Raw genomic sequence first — 10,611 nt, 5'->3', positions numbered from 1 at the left:
CTGAACACCTGTGTACCCCCAAATTTCCAAATTCATGCATTGAAATCCCAACCTCTAAACTGATGATACTGGGGCAGAGCCTTGGGAGGTGATTGTGAGCCTCAGATCATGCAAGCAGAGCCTTCCTGAATGGGATAAGGGCCCTTATGAAAGGGATTCTAGGGAACTTGCTCTCTCTCCGCTGTTGTGAGACTGCAATGAGAACGTGGCCATCCATCCGCCAGGAAGCAGGCCCTCACCAGACACTGGATCTGCTGGCGCCTTGATCTTGGATTCCCCATCTCCAGAACTGTGAGGAATACAGTTCCTGGGAGCAGGGGAAGGTGATTCTAGAATACAGGATAATTGACAAAAGAAGAAGTCAGGACTTAGGGCAGCGAACAATCAGAAACCAGATCTGGACAGGAGGAAGACAGGAGCAGCCCTCTTTCAGGCCTCTGGCGCTGCCAGGTTGGTTTAGAACTGGGGGCTGGGCCGGGCTCGGTGGCTCACGCTTGTGATCCCAGCACTTTGGGAGGCCGAGGCGGGTGGATCATGAGGTCAGGAGTTCAAGACTAGCCTCGCCAAGATGGTGAAACCCCGTCTCTACTAAAAAAAAAAAAAAAAAAAAATTAGCCAGGCGTGGTGGCATGCACCTGTAATCCCAGCTACCCCGGAGTCTGAGGCAGAGAATTTCTTAAAACCTGGAGGGGCGGAGGTTGCAGTGAGCCGGGATCGCACCACTGCATTCCATTCTGAGTGACAGAGCAAGACTCCATCTCAAAAAAAAAAAAAAAAAGAAAAAAAGAAAAAAGAAAAAAACAACCCAGGGGCTGCGGCATGGCAGCGTGCCTCCTCCAAGGGAAACTGGAGCTGCAGGAGGAGCTGGTGAGCCAGAATGAGGTTTTCTTTCTGGGCAAGGAAAATAGGACAGCCTTGGGGTTTTGAGGAGAAGGGTTCAAGTGAGGAAGGGACATCTTTAGTCTGCACCACAGAAGCACCAGGCACTTGTGTCCTTGAATCTAGAGAATCCAGAAGGTGGCTTCTGAACCTCCTCAGTACAGTGGGGAGAAAGGTTGTAGGTTAACTGGCATTATAGGAGAGGGGCTGGTGCCCTTTGGGGCAACCAGGCACTTACTAGGAGCTGCTGGCATGGAGCCTCACCAGGGCCTTGGTCAGATAGACACAGGCTCCAACTCACGCCCTTCCTCTCTGAGAGGTCGGGCTGTGGTGGGAATCAGGAAAAGAGAAGGGCCTTCTATCTGGGAACTGGCTAGGTCAGGATGCCTGGAGCACAGGAGGCTGTAGGGGAGCCCAGGCACCAAGCGGAGGAAGGGGCCAGACAGAGGCTAAGGTCTGAGGAGGGCCTGTGCTTGGCTCCCGAACCTGGTTCCCCCAGTAGCTTGGGGTGTCCCTGGAATGAATATGGACCGTGAATGAGATGGTGGTGGAAGGGCACGGTGGGTACTACATACAGCTGGGCAATGTTGGAAAATCCCTTACTCTCTCTGGGTCTTAGTGTGTTAACTGAAATTGTGGGCAAAAATGGTCAGGTATAATGTCTGGTACCTGGTAGGTGCTCAAATAAATGTGGATGTCCCCCTCAGGGGGTCTTCTCTTCTTTTTCACCTTCTGGGCACTCTTTCTCCATTTCCTGCTGGAACAGAATGCTGTAAGCAGAGAGACACTGCCTTGCAAGGACTTGGAGAGCCATTGGGAGAATCCTCACGCAATCACGAACATAACGAGGGGCAGTGCGCGAGCCCGGCATGCTTCATTCCTAATTGAGAGAAAGGGAAGGCTTTCATAGTTCAGAAGGCTAAGGAGGCAGGGGGATGGACTAAATGACCCCACAAAGCCCATTCCCTCCTTGCTCTGTTCAAAGTGGCACTTTTTCTTCTCCCCAGCCCCGCCCCAATCCCCACCGTGCGGGCAGCGGTTTTATCCATGCTGGACCAGCCCTCACTGCATTCTCACCTTTACTAGAAATAAGGAATAAATAAATACAAGGTTCCTGAAACTGTCTGTCTGAAGTTTAAAACAATACAGTGCAGGCCCCCTTCACCCGCCCAGAAACCCGAGTTCTTGTCTCTCCTTGCCCCCTCCTACTCCTGCTGCTGTCTTCAGCACACATTAAGATTCCTCTCCAAGGGCTGCTGTAAAGGCAGGATGGCAGGGGCGGTGATATAATAACGGACAGCAGGACCCCTGGGCAGGAGATTCTGATAGCCCTTTCACTAAGAAAAGCTCACTGAGAGAGCAGGGGAAGCCAATGCTTTTCCACCAGCCAGAGCCCGGCTAATTGCCACCGGGGAGAAGGGCAGAGTTCGCGCAGGTAACAGGTGTGCCTTGTCTTAATGAAGACTGACTTGTTTGCCCAGAGCTGCCTGCAGAGGTAAGAGGAGCAGGAGAAGGGACATGGGCTGCGTGGCTCCACGCTGGACTCCACCAAATTAGAGGAGCTGGTTTTGTCCCCTTTATGACCCACCCTGGGGGTGGACATATGGGAAGAAGGGGAGATAAATAGTATCCCCAAAATAGTGCTCGCCTAAGAGAATGGTGGCAACTCGATTATTTGTGGGTGGTGTATTCACTTTGCAAGATATCTCTGGCCTTGTTACTGTCCAGAAAAATTCAATTAGGAGATAGCAAGGACAGTGATGGGACAAGGGAGGGGAGAAATGAGGAGAGGGCAGGGCGAGAGGGAGAGACCATGAGTGTGCTGTGGGAAGGGAGAGGTGAAACAAGAGAGCTGGGGCATACACAGCTCCGAATGCAATTCAACAACAAGTGTTTATTAATTGTCTATTATTTGCCTGGCACTTTACTGGGCACTGGGGACATGGGGAAGAATAAGCACAGTCCCTGCCTTAAATCTGGCAGGGGATGCTGCCATGTAAACAGACACTGCAGCACAATGCGAGGTGCTGTAGTAGAGGCTGTCGCTGCATGTCCAGGGAGAAGAGGGAGAAAGATGGAGAGGAAGTCAGGAGGAGTTTAAAAAAAAAAAAAAGCCATATAGAGATCAGAGCACACTTTTGAGGAAACCATGAGGATGAATTTGAGTTCACCTGGTGGGGCAGTATCGGGGCAAAAGAGTTTGAAGGGAGGACATTCCAAGAATAAAAGATGATCAAAGGAGCGAATGGGCACAGTACATTCAAGGCAGAGTGGGTGGTCCATCGGGAGAGAGGGGAGCAGAGAGATGCCTCTGCAGAAGTCTCCTGGGACCAGAACATGAAGAACATGAACAATACCCCAAGAAGTAGAGCCTTTGTCCAGGAGAAACCCAGGGTTATCAAGCAGCAGTTTTGGGTGCTCCTCTCTTACAGAATTATGCTCTCTCTCCTCTAGTGCCACAGATAATCAAGGGTGGGCAGCAGCAAGTGGGGCTTACAAGGGGTTATTCATCTTTCTTCAGCAGCCTTTTGAGCACCTTTCCTTCTTCTTTCCATCTCAGCCTCATATCCTTCCACTAAGAGGCAAAATGATTTCAGATCAGGGCACAACGGAGGGAGGCACGAAAGCACAGAAAGATCAGGGGCTTGCCTGGGGGTGCTCAGTGTCTGCTCTGGGTCCAGCTTCCCTGTCCTACTTCTGACTCAATTCCTCCATCATCCAGATTTAACTGATGAAAACCATTAATCACTGAACTGGTCGAGGTCAAAAGGATGAAATTCTGGAATGACCAACCAACAACCGAAACCATGCCCATCCTGGATACCTTGCCTAAAGCTCAGCACAACAATGCAAAGTGGGTATCAGTTTCCCATGAGGAAACTAAACTCACAGAGATTATGTAACTTACTCATCATTACAGAGCTAGTGAGAGACTGAGTTGGGATTAGAAGCCAGGTATAGTTGACACGATGGCCTGTATTCTGTTTACCATCACTTCTCAGAACATTGAGAGTTAGGGGAAACACTGGGGATGGAGACTGGGTGGAGATGGCATCTCAGAATTGATCCAGTGCCAAGGACTAGAATCTCGTTAATTCCACTCTATGATGTGTTAGAAACAAGGGGATGGGAGAGGACAACATAGTTGTGTTAGTTTTGTGTTGTAATTTTTTTAAAAATCTCTGAGATGTCCCAAAATGTTGACTTTGTAAATTTGTTCAGTGAGGAGGTGGGTAAACACAAGCATTCGGAATGTGAACAGCATCATCCAGGCAGAACGCCCAGCAGGTTTGCAGAGGTAGATGTAAAACACTGCAAACAGCATGCGGAAGCAACCAGCTCTCCCTGAGAGGGAAGTACAGCCTCAGCATGGAACTGGAAGCCCCCTGGAAGGCCATGGCATGCTGAGAGGGAGGAGATACTCTGGCAGGCCTTCCAGTTGTCCCTTGGAGCCCTCCCTTCAGGAGGGCAAGGCCGTACAGTTCACAGCACACCCATTTCAAGCCTCAATGAGTTCAGTGAAATGCCATCTCCCCAGGTCAGCCTTTTACATTGCACCAGCCCAGTATCCCTGCTCGACTGCAAAGCATTAGCTAGGGCCCTGCCTCAATCAAACATGCTGCCATGGTGTGACAGGATGCATTCTGGGTAATGACGGACCAAATGTCAAAGACCTGGGAAGAGAGGCTTGCATTCTGTCCAACAGTGCACGGGAAGCTCAGGAGCTACTGAAGCATCCAAGAAGACATTGGATAGGCATCTGAATGGCATAGTGTACTGGAGTCACATTGGTCTGAGCTGGAATTCTGGCTCTACCATTTATTGGCTCAATTTCCTCCAGCCTCAGTTTACCCACTGGAAATGGGGGGAAATAAGGGTATCTATCTCACAGGGTTGTTGTGAGGAGAAGATCATGCATAAAAATGGTTTGCACAGTGCTCCATAAATGAGAGAGATAATGATGAGGGTGAAGGTGGTGGCGATGGCAGTGGTGAGTATATAAAGAGGAAGAGGAGAGTAAACACATTATTGACTCTGAAGGAGTTTAATAAGGGGCAGTTGCAATGGGCCAATCTATAGAACTTGCCATTTTGACAGCCCTGCTTCCATATGCAGAGCTAAATAGAGGAGTCTCTGGGAAAGTTATCCCACAATAAAACCCACCCAGCCCTTCCTACTTTCGTTGTGAGTCAGACACATTCTGCCATCTCTAACTCTGCCTATGTTCTCTCCCAGAACTCTGGACAGTGAGATACAATTCAGCCAATTAGAGCACTTCTTAATTGCTAGCATTTTGCAAACCACTGCCTTATTGGCTAGAAGGGCAATAATATCAAAAAGACCTCCTGGTGACTTCACAGTTGGGAAAAATAGATGCTCCTAAGTCATCTCTTCTACCCTCTAAGTATCAAACCCCTTTCTCCCCTGGGGAAATTTCTTCTTTCATTTGCTGTAAAGTGACTTCTGCTGAAGTGTGTGTTTTTGAAGTGGAAAATTGAAAGCACACGATTCATTCCAAAAGAAAACTGTTAGTTCACAGCTGAGAAATCACTTTGCCATTGGTCCAAAGGGTTGCTTCTCAGGTTTGAGGGGGGCAAATTTGTAACTCCACTTTCTCACTTTCTGACTACAGAACCACTCCATTGACAGACCAAGAGCCAGAGAAATGAAGATCGAAATAGCACCTTTATTCCTGATAATGTTAAATTAGAGGGTGTGCTGTCTGTCTGACCAGAATGACTTGCCAATCTACCCCTGAACTGATCTGATCCCCCAAAACTTCAGGCTTCCCTAGTGGAGGGCAGAGCCAGCCCCACAAATCTTACCATATGGCTGACAGCAGAGCTTGTGTGTTCTCCCAGGGCAGGCATATACCAAAAGAGAGGGAGAGGGAGGGGAAGAGAGTGGGTCATACGTAAACCCAAGTGACAAATCACTCCTAGCTGGGTCAAAAAGGGAGCAGAGAGGGGCCAGGTGTGTGGTGTCAGGAAAGTCCCTCTATAGGAAAACTAGAGAAGGAAGGAGATAAAAATTCCCCAGCTTTTTGTTCTCTTAACCAGCTGGGTTTAATGTTTAACCCCTGGACAACCAGGTATGTGGTCATCTGGCTCCAGGAGGGGATGAGCTAACTATCTGAGCAGGAGATTGCTCCCCCAGCATCAACCTCTGTTCCTTCCTGTGCCTTCCTGGGACCGTCCTAAGACACTGTTGATTTCACTTCTATAAGGCTCTGAGATGAGCCAGAACCGGTGTGTTAATAAAATCCAGTCCAAGGCTATGTTGTGTCTAAGACTGCAAGTTCAGAGCCTGTTATATTTCTAATCCAAATTGATGTCCAGCCACATGGCCCACTAACCTCATCAGAGGTTCTGTAATGAGGTTTAATAGCAGAGTGAAGATACTTCAATAATAAAATGCATAAAGAGCTAATAAAAAATGCATAAAGATTTCTTCAATAATAAATGGGAAAATAAGATGCCCCAAATTTGGATATAAACCCTTCCCATTATCAAATTCCTAGGGAAAAATTTAGAGATTAAAATCCCAAAGAGATTAAAGTCCAAAATCAAAGTATTTAGCCCTTGCAAATTAAAGCCCAAAGAAAGTCCAAATTGCCCAAGTTACATTTAAGTTCAAAGCAGTGGAGATCCTCCCCAGTTCCCCACTCTGCTCAGTCTCAGGCAGCAGCACTCTTGGTGTCTGAGCAGAGGGAGGAACTCCGTGAGTGGCTGGATCCTGAGTCAGTTGCCACTGGGGTGTATGTGTGTACCTCCTCAGCACCTCAGAAATGAGATCGTTCAACTCCAAGCCTCTCATGCACTCCCTTTTTTAACAGCCCAAATAATTAATAGCACATTAAAGCTTATCAAAGCTCTATCCTGACACCAATAAAATTTAGGAAACCAGGCATTCTGAAGCGCCTATAGCAGCTGTCCCAGGCAAAATTATGTTCCCAGCCCCGGTGCTCAGTTTTGCCAGAGACCATAGCAGAGCATCCTGGTACCTGAGGGAAGCAGGAAGCCAGAGATGATCTTGGACCAGACCTAACAGTTTCCCATCAGTGCATGCCAGTATCCCAGAGTCCATGACCTTTACCCATCAATCACAGGGTTATTCCTGGCACTGTTTTATTAACGCCCTGCTTCTCGCTCCATGGAGAACACCACCATATCCCCACATGCCTGGAATCTCCTCTGCTGGAATTGGCCTCTCCCTGCTGTCACCTGCCAGGCCAGGGCTCAGCACCTGAAATAGCAGAATATTGGCTGCTCCAGCAAGGAGCCAGACTGGGATGGAAATTTCAAAGGAAATATCCAGAAACTGGTTTCACAGCTCAAAACCCTTACTCTTGTCAAGGGTATTAAAAAAATAAGTGTGTGGGAGATTGACAGGAAGGTATTTGCGAAGAGGGATTCTTAGAGACAGCTGAGTTGTGAGTTCCACCTCCCTAAGGGGAGAGGCAGGTGTGACTATACCTTATCTCGAGTCTACTAGGGGCTCTTCTCTGGGACCACTCAGACAGCAGAGTGTATGTCCCCTGTAGTGTGGGAGAACGAGTGCCTGACATGTGACCTTCACCTGTAAAATCTGGGTGACAGCAAGGAAAGCAGAGGAGGTGGCACATGGATGAGTTGCTCTCCCCGTATCTGTTCAGGCAAAGATGACTAAGTGTTTCCTAGTGTTTGCATATGGGCTTTGCAAGCAAGAGAGCTGGGATGGTACAAAGTTAGGCCCTGCCCACTGGGCCGCACGCAGGGACAATAGGACCTCTGCAGATAGAAGCTGACCATTCAACCCCTGCCCTGCTGCAGGCACTGGCTGGGGAGAGAGAAACCAGCTATAACTTTGTATGAAGTTGGAAGCTTTGACCATTACATGGGATCGGGCATTCTAAATATGAGTTGAATCTAGATATGATTTCAGGTATCATTGAACATTTTATTTCCCCCCAAATGTTCCTAAAGGTCATGGATCTTTCCAAGTACATATTTGGGGTTAGAAGAACTTTCCTCCTTAAGTAAATGTAAATGGATAGTAGGAAATCAAAGAAAGTTGCTTTGTGATTTCATTTCACACACCAAGCTTGTTCAAAGAACAGGTCACAGTGGCATAGCACTCTTACAGATTCTTCTTTACTTAACCTGCAGCATAGTTATCTGTGAACACATCTCATCTCTGGCCAGTAGACTGCAAGCTTCTTGTAGACAGGTGTCTTCTTTATCAATTACAACTCCTTTCTGAATGTTTGGAACATGGCAGGTATTCAGTAAATGTCTAAGGATAAAAGGAAAACAGAAAGGAAGGGAGGATGGGGGGGAGAGAGAGAGAGAGAGAGAGAGAGAGAGAGAGAGAAATGAGAGAGTCAGAGCATCCATGAGACTCTTGTGCAGCAAAGATCAGTTCATCAATGGAATCAGAGTACTATGGGGCTAGAAATTGATGGGCATCTTCCCCACACACTGTCATGTATTTTTTGTCTTTGAAGTCTCTGCCACAGATTACCCTTTGGTCCAGACCTGCATATAGCCACTCACTGCTGGCCATTAGTCACAGGTCAGATGAGCAGAAATGCTGCTGGGCTAGTCTCGAGATTGCTGGCTAGGAGGGCAGAGTTCCTGGTACTAGGTCTGGGCATTCATGCCCGGAACTCTTCATTGCCTCATCTAGTAAGTGGGGATGGCACTGTCTCCTCTGCTGAGCTCTCAGGGTTATTATGTAGAGCATTTGGAAAGGGCAGGTTTCAAAAGTGATTGCCAGGTGCTGGCACCTGCCCCAGATTTCAGCTTCCCTTTGAAAGGCTGTCATAACCCACATAGGCTGGGCCCTGGGGGCTTCCCTCCCAGGCTGGGATCAGAACACTACAATGTAGACAGCCCAGGAGATCCTGGGCCAGACCCTTCCTTTCTTCATAACTGCAGCCCTCCCAATTTCGCCTGCTCTCCTGAGGACTAAGGGGTTAATGAGTAGGAAAATAAAAGAGATTTTAATGCCTTCCCTCTCTTTGCAATGCTGCCTTTTCCCTCTTTGACGCTTTGCCTTCACAGTCCATTCTATAACATGGGCTCCGAATGTGCACTGATGTTGTCCCGCTGCAGTTAGTGATGAAGCCACATCAGAGCCTCTCTTGATGTTGCTTCTCTAACCTGCAGTGTGCATATGAGACAGAGACAAAGAAAGAAGAAGAAAAGGGAGGAGGGGGAGGAGGAAGAGAGAGAGGGTAATGGAGAGGGAGAAAAATAGGGAGAGGGAGGGAGAGGACAAAGAGGGAGACTTGCCATCTCTCTATATTTTTAATTACATAAATAATACATGTTCATTGTAAGAAGTCACATAATAAAAGGATGTGTTTTTAAGTGAACGGTCTCACCTTACCTCTCTCCTTCCATCTTGAAGTAAGTCTGGAGACCTCCCTGAATTCTTATGACTTCCAATGTATTTATTTGACCCTGCAAATCCTCTGCTTCTCACCTAACCTCACCCCTCCTGTGTTCTCCTACACACACACACACTCACACACACACACACACACACACCCCCCACATCCTCGTCTCTCTGTTGCCTCACAAATCTCTCCCAGGCACATTTGTTCCATACCCTTCTATAGGCAAAGAGCCTAGTACATCAAAATTGCCAGCCTGGTCTAGAATCCATTGAACTATTCAATGTGTCCTTCACTTTGGAGAATCCTGAAATAGCCATCGTAAAATTCCCTTGGCAGCCCCTTCCTAAAGAGGAGGGCCTTCCTGCAGACACCATTAGGAAGGCTGTAGAACTGAGCGGGGAAGGTACCACTGTGAGACTAACATCAATGAAATGCGTCTGAACATTTCCAGAGCTGAGCAAACCATATGTCTTCATAATCTGATTGTGTCCTGGTCCCAGAGGCACCTCCAGCTTTATTGAACACCGATGGAGTTATTTAGGATCATAAATAATATTATCAGAGAGGGTCCACTGGGTAAACAGAGTCAGTGTGTAAATTGTTGGAGTGTGATATTGATTGTTCTTCACTGACTAATGAATTATTCTGTTTAAGAGCCCATAGAAATAGTGCATAGCATTTCAAGGCAATAGGGCCTTTGAAGGATTTTCTTGAAGAGCAGCTTCTATCTGGTAGTGTTGGCTGCCACAGCGGAGGGCCAGCACTTCATCAGCCACTGTGCCACCACAGGAAAATAACAGGCAACTCCATGGTACAGGGGCCCCAGAAGGAGTGATGAGGTCGAATGAGGGTGAGGAATCGAGACAGCTGCCAGATCCAGCCACATCCAGCCCCCTGCTGCTGCAGGTTTCAGATCAGATCTCCACGAAGTTCACAGGCTACGGATCTATTGTAGAAGTGCCCAAGATGTGGGTTCCAGAGTAGGGGCTTATTGACATACGACTTTGTGTATTGTCTATGAGCTATTCATTCTATGCTCTGACCTTCCTCAGTGACCTGCCAGTGGCCGACTGAGCCCATGCTTTTAATGCAAGGCTATTGGTGAGAGTTTCAAAAGGTGGAGGTTGCTGCTAATTTCTGTACCTGCCCCTGCTTTTAAGAGTATAGTGACTCTCCCGCCTACAAGTCTACATCTTGGCCCCTTTCCTTACTATGACCCTTTAACCTTCCCAGTTTCTACCCAGCTCTTGGCCCCTTGTCAGTCTTTATTCCCTTTACTATAGAATGTCTTTTTATATCTCCCCCACTCCACTTAACTGTTGGACTGCTTGTCTTTTTCTTAATGGCTT

General features: G+C 47.8%; 1 long non-coding RNA gene across 2 annotated transcripts in view; it reads right to left on the bottom strand.

The window, feature by feature from the left end:
* Window positions 1-3: 3 nt before the first annotated feature.
* The window catches only part of LOC105476452 (uncharacterized), a 201,746-nt gene continuing 191,138 nt past the window's right edge, over window positions 4-10,611 (bottom strand). The window contains exons 4-5 of one of the 2 annotated variants that reach the window (XR_011611089.1): window positions 1,549-1,759; window positions 4-329 (exon numbers count right to left, since the gene is read on the bottom strand). This is a non-coding gene — a long non-coding RNA (uncharacterized lncRNA). Of the gene's footprint in view, window positions 1,760-10,611 lie in introns of both variants that reach the window. The other variant, XR_011611088.1, reaches the window with a different exon arrangement.

Source organism: Macaca nemestrina, chromosome 12, assembly GCF_043159975.1.
Source record: "Macaca nemestrina isolate mMacNem1 chromosome 12, mMacNem.hap1, whole genome shotgun sequence".
Lineage (NCBI taxonomy): Eukaryota > Metazoa > Chordata > Mammalia > Primates > Cercopithecidae > Macaca > Macaca nemestrina.
This window is presented reverse-complemented; position numbering and strand designations above follow the sequence as displayed.